Source organism: Podarcis muralis, chromosome 1 (genome assembly GCF_964188315.1).
Source record: "Podarcis muralis chromosome 1, rPodMur119.hap1.1, whole genome shotgun sequence".
NCBI lineage: Eukaryota > Metazoa > Chordata > Lepidosauria > Squamata > Lacertidae > Podarcis > Podarcis muralis.
The window spans coordinates 108245240-108255442 of record NC_135655.1 but is presented as its reverse complement, the minus strand read 5'-3'; the positions used below and the strand labels follow the sequence as shown (position 1 = coordinate 108255442).

Genomic DNA, 10203 nt, shown 5'->3' with positions numbered 1-10203 from the left:
TGGTGAGGAAGCTCTGAAATATTTGGCCTACTTTCTTGCATGTTCCTGTAGCAAAGGCCATGTCATGTGTGCATGGCAAAAAAGAGAAAGAAAGAAGGATTTTGCTGAGAGCTTTGGCAGCCAGAGTATTTCAGATGAAAGATATTCTGCAGTATCTGTTGCCGTCTTTTCAGTCAATCTGGCTGTGTGTGTGTGTGTGTGTGTGTGTGTGTGTGTGCATTGCCGGGAGGAACACAGCTACAAAGCTGTTGATTCAAGGCTAGCTTTTAAAAACCGGTACTTCTCATTTATTCATTCTCTGTGCCAGTAGGTGGAGCTGCCACGTTAGGTGCTGCCTCTCCTCCCCCCCCCCTTTTCTCTTTTCTGTCTCTCCTCCTCTCCCCCCGCTTTCCTCCTCCCCACCTCCTAATGAGCTGTTTTCTGATATATGTTGGGTACCATAGAGTGAGGCTGAGAACAGGAAGCGGAGGCAGAAGCAAAGAGGATTCTGGAAAGGTCTCTGTGTTTTCCTTTTTTCTCTCTCCACTGAGCATGCAGAAATCACAGTGAACACATCTATGCATCCATACGTCCAAAGCGTTATAGTCAGAGACCTGGATCATTACAATAAAGAAGCCTTTTGCACGGTCCTGCTGGCTGGATGCTGTGCTGTGATTTGTGTCACTCCCTTTTCATCAGGTAAGCTGGCAAGCCGTTTGCTCAGGCTAGGCGCTGGGCTCCTAGCAACCTGACATCTTCACAGAAAACACTGGATCCGATTTTAGCCTCCGGTTGTTTTACAGATAAATCAAAAGGGAAACCGGGGAGAATTTAAAGCCATTTTGAATTGCCCAGTTGTGATGCTGAGCTGTTGTGTAGTTGTGATCGTGTGTGTGTGTGTGTGTGTGTGTGTGTGTCCCCTTTCCCCCTTCTACCTTCTTAAGGCTGCAATCTGATACATGCTTACTTGAGAGTAAGCCCAATTGACTTCCCAAGGGCTTACGCCTGAGTAGACATGCATACAACTGTGCTGTGAAACCTTACAGTGGCCTGTACTGTAAATATTACATCCCCCCCCCCATCCCTGTGGATGGGATCAACTGGTAAAATGTGGATTTAATTCAATAAATAAACTCAGGGAGTGCATTAGATCTATGGTGGAGGTCATGTTGCTCCTAAGTGGGGAAGAAAATGAACTACTGAGGGTTAGTATTTTGTTTCATTTCATTCTGATCAGTTTTAGTATGTCTATGGAGCTCATACATCCATGTGTCACAGGGAGGAAATGTATATATAGTATTTATCTCTTGTATACTATTTTCAGACGTGTAGCTTTCAGAATATGAATTCCATGTCCTAATATTTCTGGATGTTGCAATAATATGCATCATATCTATATATTTAACATGGTTAGATATGTTTTTTGAGGGGAGGAATAGGGTATTCGGATGAAGAGAGAAGGCCCCGTTTCAGGCCATAATATGAACTCTTCCCCCACCCCAGTTGCCTGGCAAGTTCTATTAAAAAGCAAGCTATCACAAATATTTTAACAGTTATGCCCTCTAAGTTGATATCCATTGATGTACTTCCTTTGACAATATTAATAATTATTTGCTGTAACTAAGTAACGCAGCTTTGAATCCAAAAGCATAGGCTGGGCCATGTAGCTGACAAAATCAGATCAATTTTACCTGTGGGTGTTGAATTTGTGGGCTTGTAAATTAAATAGAATTGTGTCTTATTTTTTTGTTTGTTTGTTTTGTTCTCCTGGAAGGCTGTGATATAGAAATGATTGTTTTCTTCACATTAGCCTTGGTGTTGCAGGGTGTTGCCAGAATAGGGGGCTGTCCTGGCCAAGCAATAGGAGTTTCCCAAATGATGGCCTAGACTGAGATTACTTGAAGAGTAGCCTTTATGGATAATTATTAAATAACATAAGTGAGGATTAATTAACTTCGTTTTTGTACAACATCTGACAGCTTCGAGTAGGGATCACCTACAGATATTTCCTGACTGCACTAAATAATAGGAGGTGACAGACAGTTTTATACTTCATGTTGTTGTCAATATGGATTTAAATACTTCTGGTTTTGCTTGTACTGACACCTTACCACAGTTTGCTTGTCATGGATCTTCATATCTTGGGAAGCATGGAAAAAAGAAGCCCAAGGAATGTCAGTTTTCTCTTGAGCTATTTGCCGTTTTAGCCTGCCTGTATTATGAAGTTGATTGCGCTTTGTGGTTCTTTATCCCTTTGTACCAAAGTTTACTGTTTCATTTTGTCCAGCTGCTTAATTCCAGACATCTCTGTAGTTGACTTTTTGAGGTGTCCCTACTCTGGAGCACAGGCTTGGAAACTGTGGCCTACATGTCTGTATTGACGTCTGTGTCTACGAGCAGCCTTTAGTCTACAAAATGTCTTGGTTTCTTTTTTAGCCAAGGGCAAGAGTAAGAAAATGTGTCATAAGCAGCATGGATCAGTGATGGGAGCCCATCGCTAATTAGTTATGTCTGCGCTCTGTCAGATTTTTATCCTGAGTGTGAATTATTACTGCTAGGATACTTAAGATATCCTGATGATCAGCTCAGGGCATGGGCCTACCATATTTTCAGGATGGCTTTTTACGTCTTCGTTCAAAGGTAGTAGTGTGACATTTGGCATATATATTAATCGCTGGTGAGGAGGGCAAGCCTTGCTGTGGACTGGAGACTATAAGAAGGGTGAACAATCAGCCTGGAAAGACAGTACATTGGTACCTTGGGTTACATATGCTTCAGGTTACATACACTTCAGGTTACAGACTCCGCTAACTCAGAAATAGTGCTTCAGGTTAAGAACTTTGCCTCAGGATGAGAACAGAAATCGTGCTCCGGTGGCACGGCAGCAGCAGGAGGCCCCATTAGATAAAGTGGTGCTTCAGGTTGAGAACAGTTTCAGGTTAAGTACGGACCACTGGAACAAATTAAGTACTTAACCCGAGGTACCACTGTATTCACACATATAATGGCATGGTCCCAAGGCCCAGAGAGTGAGTACAGACAACCATACACCGAGTTGTAGTAGCATGCACGCAACAACTATGTGATAAACCAGTAGTTTATCATATCCTGCAACGTGGCAAGGACAATTTTGCCACGCATCCCCATCCAATCAGAAACCTGGGAATGCAGGAGAGTGTTGGCGTTCCCATCACAGCTTGTTGTAGACTAGCATCATAACATGGGGCTCAGCCATATGTTTCAAGAGGCACTGGGTCAGCCTAACAGTTTTCACATATTGAGGCAATGCTTATTTATTTAGCTTAGCCTATGTTTCCAATGTGGTTTGTGGACGGATTTAAATAGACGTCACTGTACAAAAGTAAAACACCAATCAGCAAAACTTCAGAGGAGTGGGAGCAAAACAAGAAACAATTTTCAGTGAGAAGATTACAAGGGTGAAGATCACCCTTGTATTTACCCGGCTTTTTAATTGCACTTTAAGCTAACCTTGGGTGTCTACGGCCTAGCATAGTTTAATCTTTTAAACAATTTATGCTAGTAAAGAGGGGGAAATTGGCAATTTTTTAAAACACTTGTCATTTATTTTAAATACTACATACTGTATCATTTTTTAAAAATAGTTTCTTGTTTATAAGCTACCCAGAGAATATTTATTGTTCATTGCTATCTAAATTTTGTGCTTTTTATATTGTATCTTTATGTCATGAACTGTCCTGAGATCTGCAGATGAAGGGCAGTATACAAATTTTATTATTATTCATAATGATACTTATACAAATCAGCACATGGGCAAAGTCTCAGGGTATGATATATTGTTGCTATAAAAGGGCGAGAGGCCCTCATCCAGTGCTTTGACTGATAAATTATCCTGCCTCAGTCTCGTGCTTGTGTGGTGAAATAGTAATCTAAAGCTTGATCCTTTAATTCACATCCCATTCTGATCAATGAGGCCTGTTCTCATTTACAGTGGTACCTCAGGTTACAAACACCTCAGGTTACAAACACTTCGGGTTACAGACTCCGCTAACACGGAAGAAGTACCTCGGGTTAAGAACTTTACCTCAGGATGAGAACAGAAATTGCGCGGCAGTGGGAGGCCCCGTTAGCTAAAGTGGTACCTCAGGTTAAGAACAGACCTCCGGAATGAATTACAGTAAGTTCATAACCAGAGGTATCACTGTATCTCCATAGAACTGGTGCCATCCCTACCCTTGAGGCCACTGGACCCTGCTCTTTCCCGCTCCGCTTTCCCACCCACCCACCCTTTAGTAATTGTGGCTATCTTTGCAACAACAACAAAAAGTCAGTTTATAATTTCTTCTGGCAGCAGCTGCTCTCAAAGCAGATCATAGGGGGGAGAGGCAGGTCACAATGACATCTTATTTTCCCTTTCTCAGTGAGGGAGTGAGGCTGCAAAGGATTGAAATCTTGTGCTTGGTTGTACATGAATAAACCCTAGTGGAAATAAGTCTGGCTTGAGTTCCAAGTATAGGATTGCCACTCTCATATGGTGCCCATCTCTGGACCTCCGCTCCTAGGTTGACTCATGGACCATTTGCGCAAAGCATCCTGATAAATTTGATCCCTAGTCTTAGTTAAACTTTGCCTGATCTCTGTATTCTCAGCAGAAGACATTTCATTTCTCTAAATCTGCATCCCTTGCCAACCATGTTATTCTTGAAGACTACGTCTGGAAATGAAGTAGTACAAGATGGGAACTGAGAAACGAGAGCTTTCTTTTGTTCCTCCTTAAATCTCAGAGCCTGAGAGAACGGGGCGCTTACAGGAATATGAGCAACTCACACTTCTATTGCCTACGTCTACTGCAATGTTTGAATATCACTGTCATATGTTGTAACATCCAAACTGGCTCATAGCATGCCAATAGAACGGAGTGTGTTATGAGTCTAAAGCAGTTTTTAAAAAAAAACCAATAATCAAGTTGGCTATTCATAATTACTCGTACCAAATGGTGGCTCCATATTTAAGCAAGTATTTTCCACAGGCCTGTTCAACACGTCTTCCTGATTTTTTTCTCTCTCCCCACCTCCTAATTCTCAAGATGACTGTCTTAAATGTAAATAAAGTGATTTCATCTTCTGCACCGCAGAATTTGATCACATGCACTAATTATTGCTGCTTCTTTTCAGTTAAGACAGGAAAAGGGAATTGCACATTGCTTAACATCTGAGGTGATTGTGGGAGTTAGAATTGATGTAATTATTTTCATTCTTATAATTGGTGATGTTGCCAGTTAAGTGTGTGTATGTGCCTCAAAATAAAAAAATGACCAAGTTGATGAAACATTGGCTTCCAGATATCAGATGTGATATCTGATAGCAGAAATTCTGTCACTACCCACCCCTAAGCTTTGAGTAACAAATTTGCATCAAAATCCCATTGTAGAATCAAAAGTTGACCAATTCTTTATGGGTTTCCATAGTTTGTCTATTTCTTTGAGGTAACCTATTTTAATGGAATATGTAGCATTAAAACTGCATAAAACCTTAGTCGTTTTCACATAAGCATATTTAATATAATGCCACATGGCATCATGGGATTGATACTCAGGCATCCTGATGCTAAAAATGTTTACTCAAAAGTAAGTCTCATTGAGTTCAATGAAACTTATATTGAAAGAAGTATGTTACATTTACACACATAAATTCACACAAATAATGAGTCATTTTTGTGCATACTTGTTTGACCTTGGCACACAAACACACAAATTATCATGGGATTTGTTGAGATTACAGGAGACAATTCACTGTGAAACTGAGAATATAGATTGTTTGGCACAAAAGATTAAAACATAAGCAACAGAGATCACAAAATGCTTAGTAGTTGTTGAAGTGAGGTAACAAAAAACCCCACCCTGATTCATTCAGGCAAGGTGTGTGTTGAATTCACAAAAACCTTAGTGAATCTGAGGATTATTTAGATCATTGCTATTTTTATAGAAAAAGAGGTGCCAGAACTCACCATGAACACCTCCCTTGTTCTCTTATAACAGCAATGGCATCCAGCTGAGAGGTGCCAGAACTGAGTTCTGGTGAGTTCTGGCTGAAAAGAAGCCCTGATTTAGACCAATGACAACTAACAGGTATAATCTGAATTCCAATTTTAGCAAACTCTGAGGTAAATTCTAATTAATTTTATGGGTTTTTTAAAAAGGAGTTAAAGAAGATCACACTATGCCTGCTGTTGAAATGTTCCTATGAAGAACTTTGTGGAGAAATTTGGACTGAAACAGCAGTGACACAATAAATGCTATTGTTCATCACTGTTGTGTTTAGGTAGGGCTGCCATACGTCCGGGTTTCCCCTGACATGTCCAGGAATCTGGCTGTCAAAATGGCATCTGGTTGGTTTTTTTGCTGAATCTGCAAAATGTCCATGAAAACCCGGACATATGGCAAGCAGGGTGAATTTTCTTTAAAAATGCTTAAATAACCCAAAAAAGCTTAAAAACATAATGGGGGTGTGTGTGCTCAACAACTTTGTCCAATTTTTCACTTTTGGGAATATGGCAACCCTAGTTTAGGGGTGTTTTCAAAAGGGCAATCCATAAACCACAAGCCTTACTTCCCAACCGTGCCATAGAGTTTGGCCAGGCCTGGGCAGGCCGGGTCTTCCTGTTATATACCTGCTGGGATTGACAAGGCATCTGACCCTCACCTGAATCTCATAGCTCTCCTGACAAGTGCTTTGGTATGCAGCCGCAGTGTGGAAATAAAGGATGAGATTGCCCACCAGATACCAGGCACTCTACTATTCAAATTAGGCCCCAGTGGTTTTGTTACAATCTCCTTCTCAATTAAGTAATCAATTTTAATCTAGAATTTAAATTGTCAAAACTTTCTTATTTGTTAATTCGAGCAAGTAAACTACTGCTCTCACTTCTTTACAAACAGTATTTCTACCTGCAACACACTTGAGCAAACCTGCTCCTCTTCCTTTCACAGATATTTTGTTGCCATTTGCAACTGTAGCTACCTCTGATGAGTTATCATTTAACTCTAGGGGAAAATAATTAGCATCACACTTCATGTACATGGAAGTTGCTGAACCAATTACCATATTTTTTGCTCTATAAGACTCACTTTTTCCCTCCTAAAAAGTAAGGGGGAAAGTGTTTGTGTCTTATGGAGCGAATGCAGGCTGTGCAGCTATTCCAGAAGCCAGAACAGTAAGAGGGATTGCTGCTTTCACTGCGCAGCGATCCCTCTTGCTGTTCTGGCTTCTGAGATTCAGAATATTTTTTTCTTGTTTTCCTCCTCCAAAAATTAGGTGCGTCTTGTGGTCTGGTGCCTCTTATAGAGCGAAAAATACGGTAACCAGCTAGAAGGATTACCGTTAATAGCACCAGTTTTCCTATAACTTGATATTGCTGGATAGTTTTGATGAACTGCAAAAGCATTTTTAGTTTGCTTTCTGTTGCCACCCTGGAACTTTTCTTTATTAATACCACTTTGTTTTGTACGATTCCTTGCAAATGAAGGAAAACAACTTTTCTGCTTGTGTAAATTGATAATATAATTTTGGTTACTGAGGACAAACAATATTGTACAAAAACAAGATTGGGTGCAGGCCTGGCCAGGACATAGGCGTCCTGACTGTGACAAAGTGACCTGTGTGATTGCTTGCTTGCTTGATTAACAGCTGTTGGGAACATCAAAGTCCCTGCTCTCCCTTCTTATGGTCTTTGTACTGGACCTGGATACTCCAATAGAGAGCATTCCATGTCAAGAAGGAGGGCAAGTTGGCACCCTATCAAATGACAGGGCAGGAGCTACACGGAGCAGGGCCTTTTCACTGGTGGTGCCCATTGTATGCCTCGCTCTTTCCAGACTTGCTCTCTTTTGGCCTGTATTTTGGAGCTTTATAATTTAGGAAGACTTTGGAAGAACTGGTTAACAAGTCTTATCAGTTGCTGATGTATGAGCAGATTTTAATTGCTGCTATTCTGGGCTTCTGGTGCACCAGGGTTTACACCAGCATATTAGAATTGGCCAAGACACCAGAAGGGATACAATTTACGAGCTTTCTCCATTATCTGCACAGCAGGGGCTGTTCTGTCAACAGTGCAAAGGCTGAGCTGAAGCGTTTCCGGATGGTTACCTGCTTTCAGCAATAGATGTCACTGTTTGGTAGTACCCAATTAGTTAGCTGTCAGATTCTAGAGCTCCCTATTGGTGGCTCTTAGGTAATTCACAAAATACAGAGTCCATTCATAAACCACAGTGTTCATTCATAAAGCAGTAACATAAATCTCCGTTGCTACATATTGGGTGTATATTTCAGCAGTTGAACATACACGTTTATGGCCATGCTGTAGTGTAGTGCTTATGCGACTGTGAATAAAATGTGGCTGGGCTTATTGTCTTGGGGTTTGGGGGGGAAAGGTGACAAAACTGATTTCCAATAAGTGCCCCCCTTTATTTCCATAACAAGTCCTTGAGTCTGTACTCTGAATAGTGACACCAGGGACCTAGAAGGTGCAGGGCTTGTGAGTCCAACCCCTGCACAGTCTCATCAGGGCTGACTTTAAGGCAATTGGAGCAATTTGGAAAATTGGGCCCCGCGAGCTGCCCCTAAGGGCAATCTAGATGGATTTTATTTATATCTATAAGATTTTGCAAACTTTGGCTGTGAACTGGTGCCCTACCAAAAAAAAAACAAAAAAAAAACCAAGTTGCGCCCCACTGCTTCAAACTGGGCCCCGCTGGCTAGCCCTGAGTCTCATAGTTGCTGGTCCTGAGTTGCCCTGCCCTTGCATGGGCTTTCAATTTGGGGAGAGGGGAGACTGCACACTGGGGAGCGGGCGGGCTGGCGAGGCCCCCTAGATTTAGAGGCCCTAGGCTTCATCCTACTTAGCCTATACATAAATCCCGCACTGTCTACATGGATTAGTCTGTTTTACAGTCCAGTAGCTCTTCAAGGCCAAAAGGCATGGCAAGAGAGCAGCAAATGTGGTCACCATAGTGTGCCACGTGATAGCGCTGACCACAAGGCTATACCCTCACAGAAGTGGAGACTCGCGTGGTCATCTGAAAGCAATTTTTGCTTAACAATAGATAACCAGATGAGAGACAGCTTTCCATCCTGAATTAGAACATTAACATACCACAACCCCTTTTAGAGTTTGAGGAAGAGACTTCTGCTTCTTTTGTGTGTTAACTGGCATTTGCAATAACTTGGATTATGTTTACATTCTGTTCAAATGCTAAAAGTGTTATGGAAATGCTAAATATTATTATTTGTTGGCAGGCTTCTGAATTCCTAGTTTACAATATTTAGACCTGTGGGAGTTATGTCTCCCATATTTTCGGTTTCGTCTCCAATACTCATTCTGCTTTGAAAGCTGAGCGCAAACCCGTTTCATGGCTAAAGAGTTGGTAAGATGGCAGTCCTCCTTAAACCTGCATAGTAGTGAAGGTTTGCTACACAAGATAGCAAATGTTGCAGAGAAAGCCAATTTTCCAGTCAGGTTCTGTTGGGAACATTGGCTTGAAAATTTGACCCATGCCATACTTCTAAGTGAGATTCCTAATACGTATGCCCCAAATCATTTATTTAGAAAATGTGTATGCTACTCTTCCCTATCATGATTTACTAGAAGTATTGGTCACTAATACATTTAGGGTGAATTTCCATCAGAGCCGTTGAGCAGAGTGTTTGACTGGGATCATGTACTTTTAGTCCCATAGTCATAATTTTCAGTGGCAAAGGACTTCAGAGAAAAAACCTGGCAGGAATCTTCAGAGAATTGATAATATTTTGTTCCACTTGGATTCCAGAGAAGGGTTAGGAACTTCTTGTTACAAGACAGCATTTGGAGTGTCTGAGATGAGGGGAAATGGTTTAGCTCCAGTGACATGCAGAGAATACCAGAAAATCTCTGAAGAGAGTTGCATGCCCTGTTGTTGCAGTCTGCCAATTTAGCAAGCTGGTGCTGTGGTGTGGTTGTGCCAATACAGGAGATTTGTTGAGATGGCTCCCAGTACATTTCTGAGCACAAGTCAAAGTGTTGGTGCTGACCTTTAAAGCCCTAAACGGCCTCGGTCCAGTATACTAGAAGGAGCGCCTCCACCCCCATCGTTCTGCCCAGACACTGAGGTCCAGCGCCGAAGGCCTTCTGGCGGTTCCCTCACTGCGAGAAGCCAAGTTACAGGGAACCAGGCAGAGGGCCTTCTCAGTAGTGGCACCCGCCCTGTGGAAC

General features: G+C 41.8%; 1 protein-coding gene across 1 annotated transcript in view; it reads left to right on the top strand.

Moving 5' to 3' along the window:
* Positions 1 to 374: 374 nt before the first annotated feature.
* The window catches only part of LOC144324858 (sodium channel protein type 2 subunit alpha-like), an 80017-nt gene continuing 70188 nt past the window's right edge, over positions 375 to 10203 (top strand). Inside the window, exon 1 of the mRNA XM_077936837.1 lies at positions 375 to 678. The gene's annotated coding sequence lies outside the window, so the exon portion shown is untranslated. The remainder of the gene's footprint in view (positions 679 to 10203) is intronic.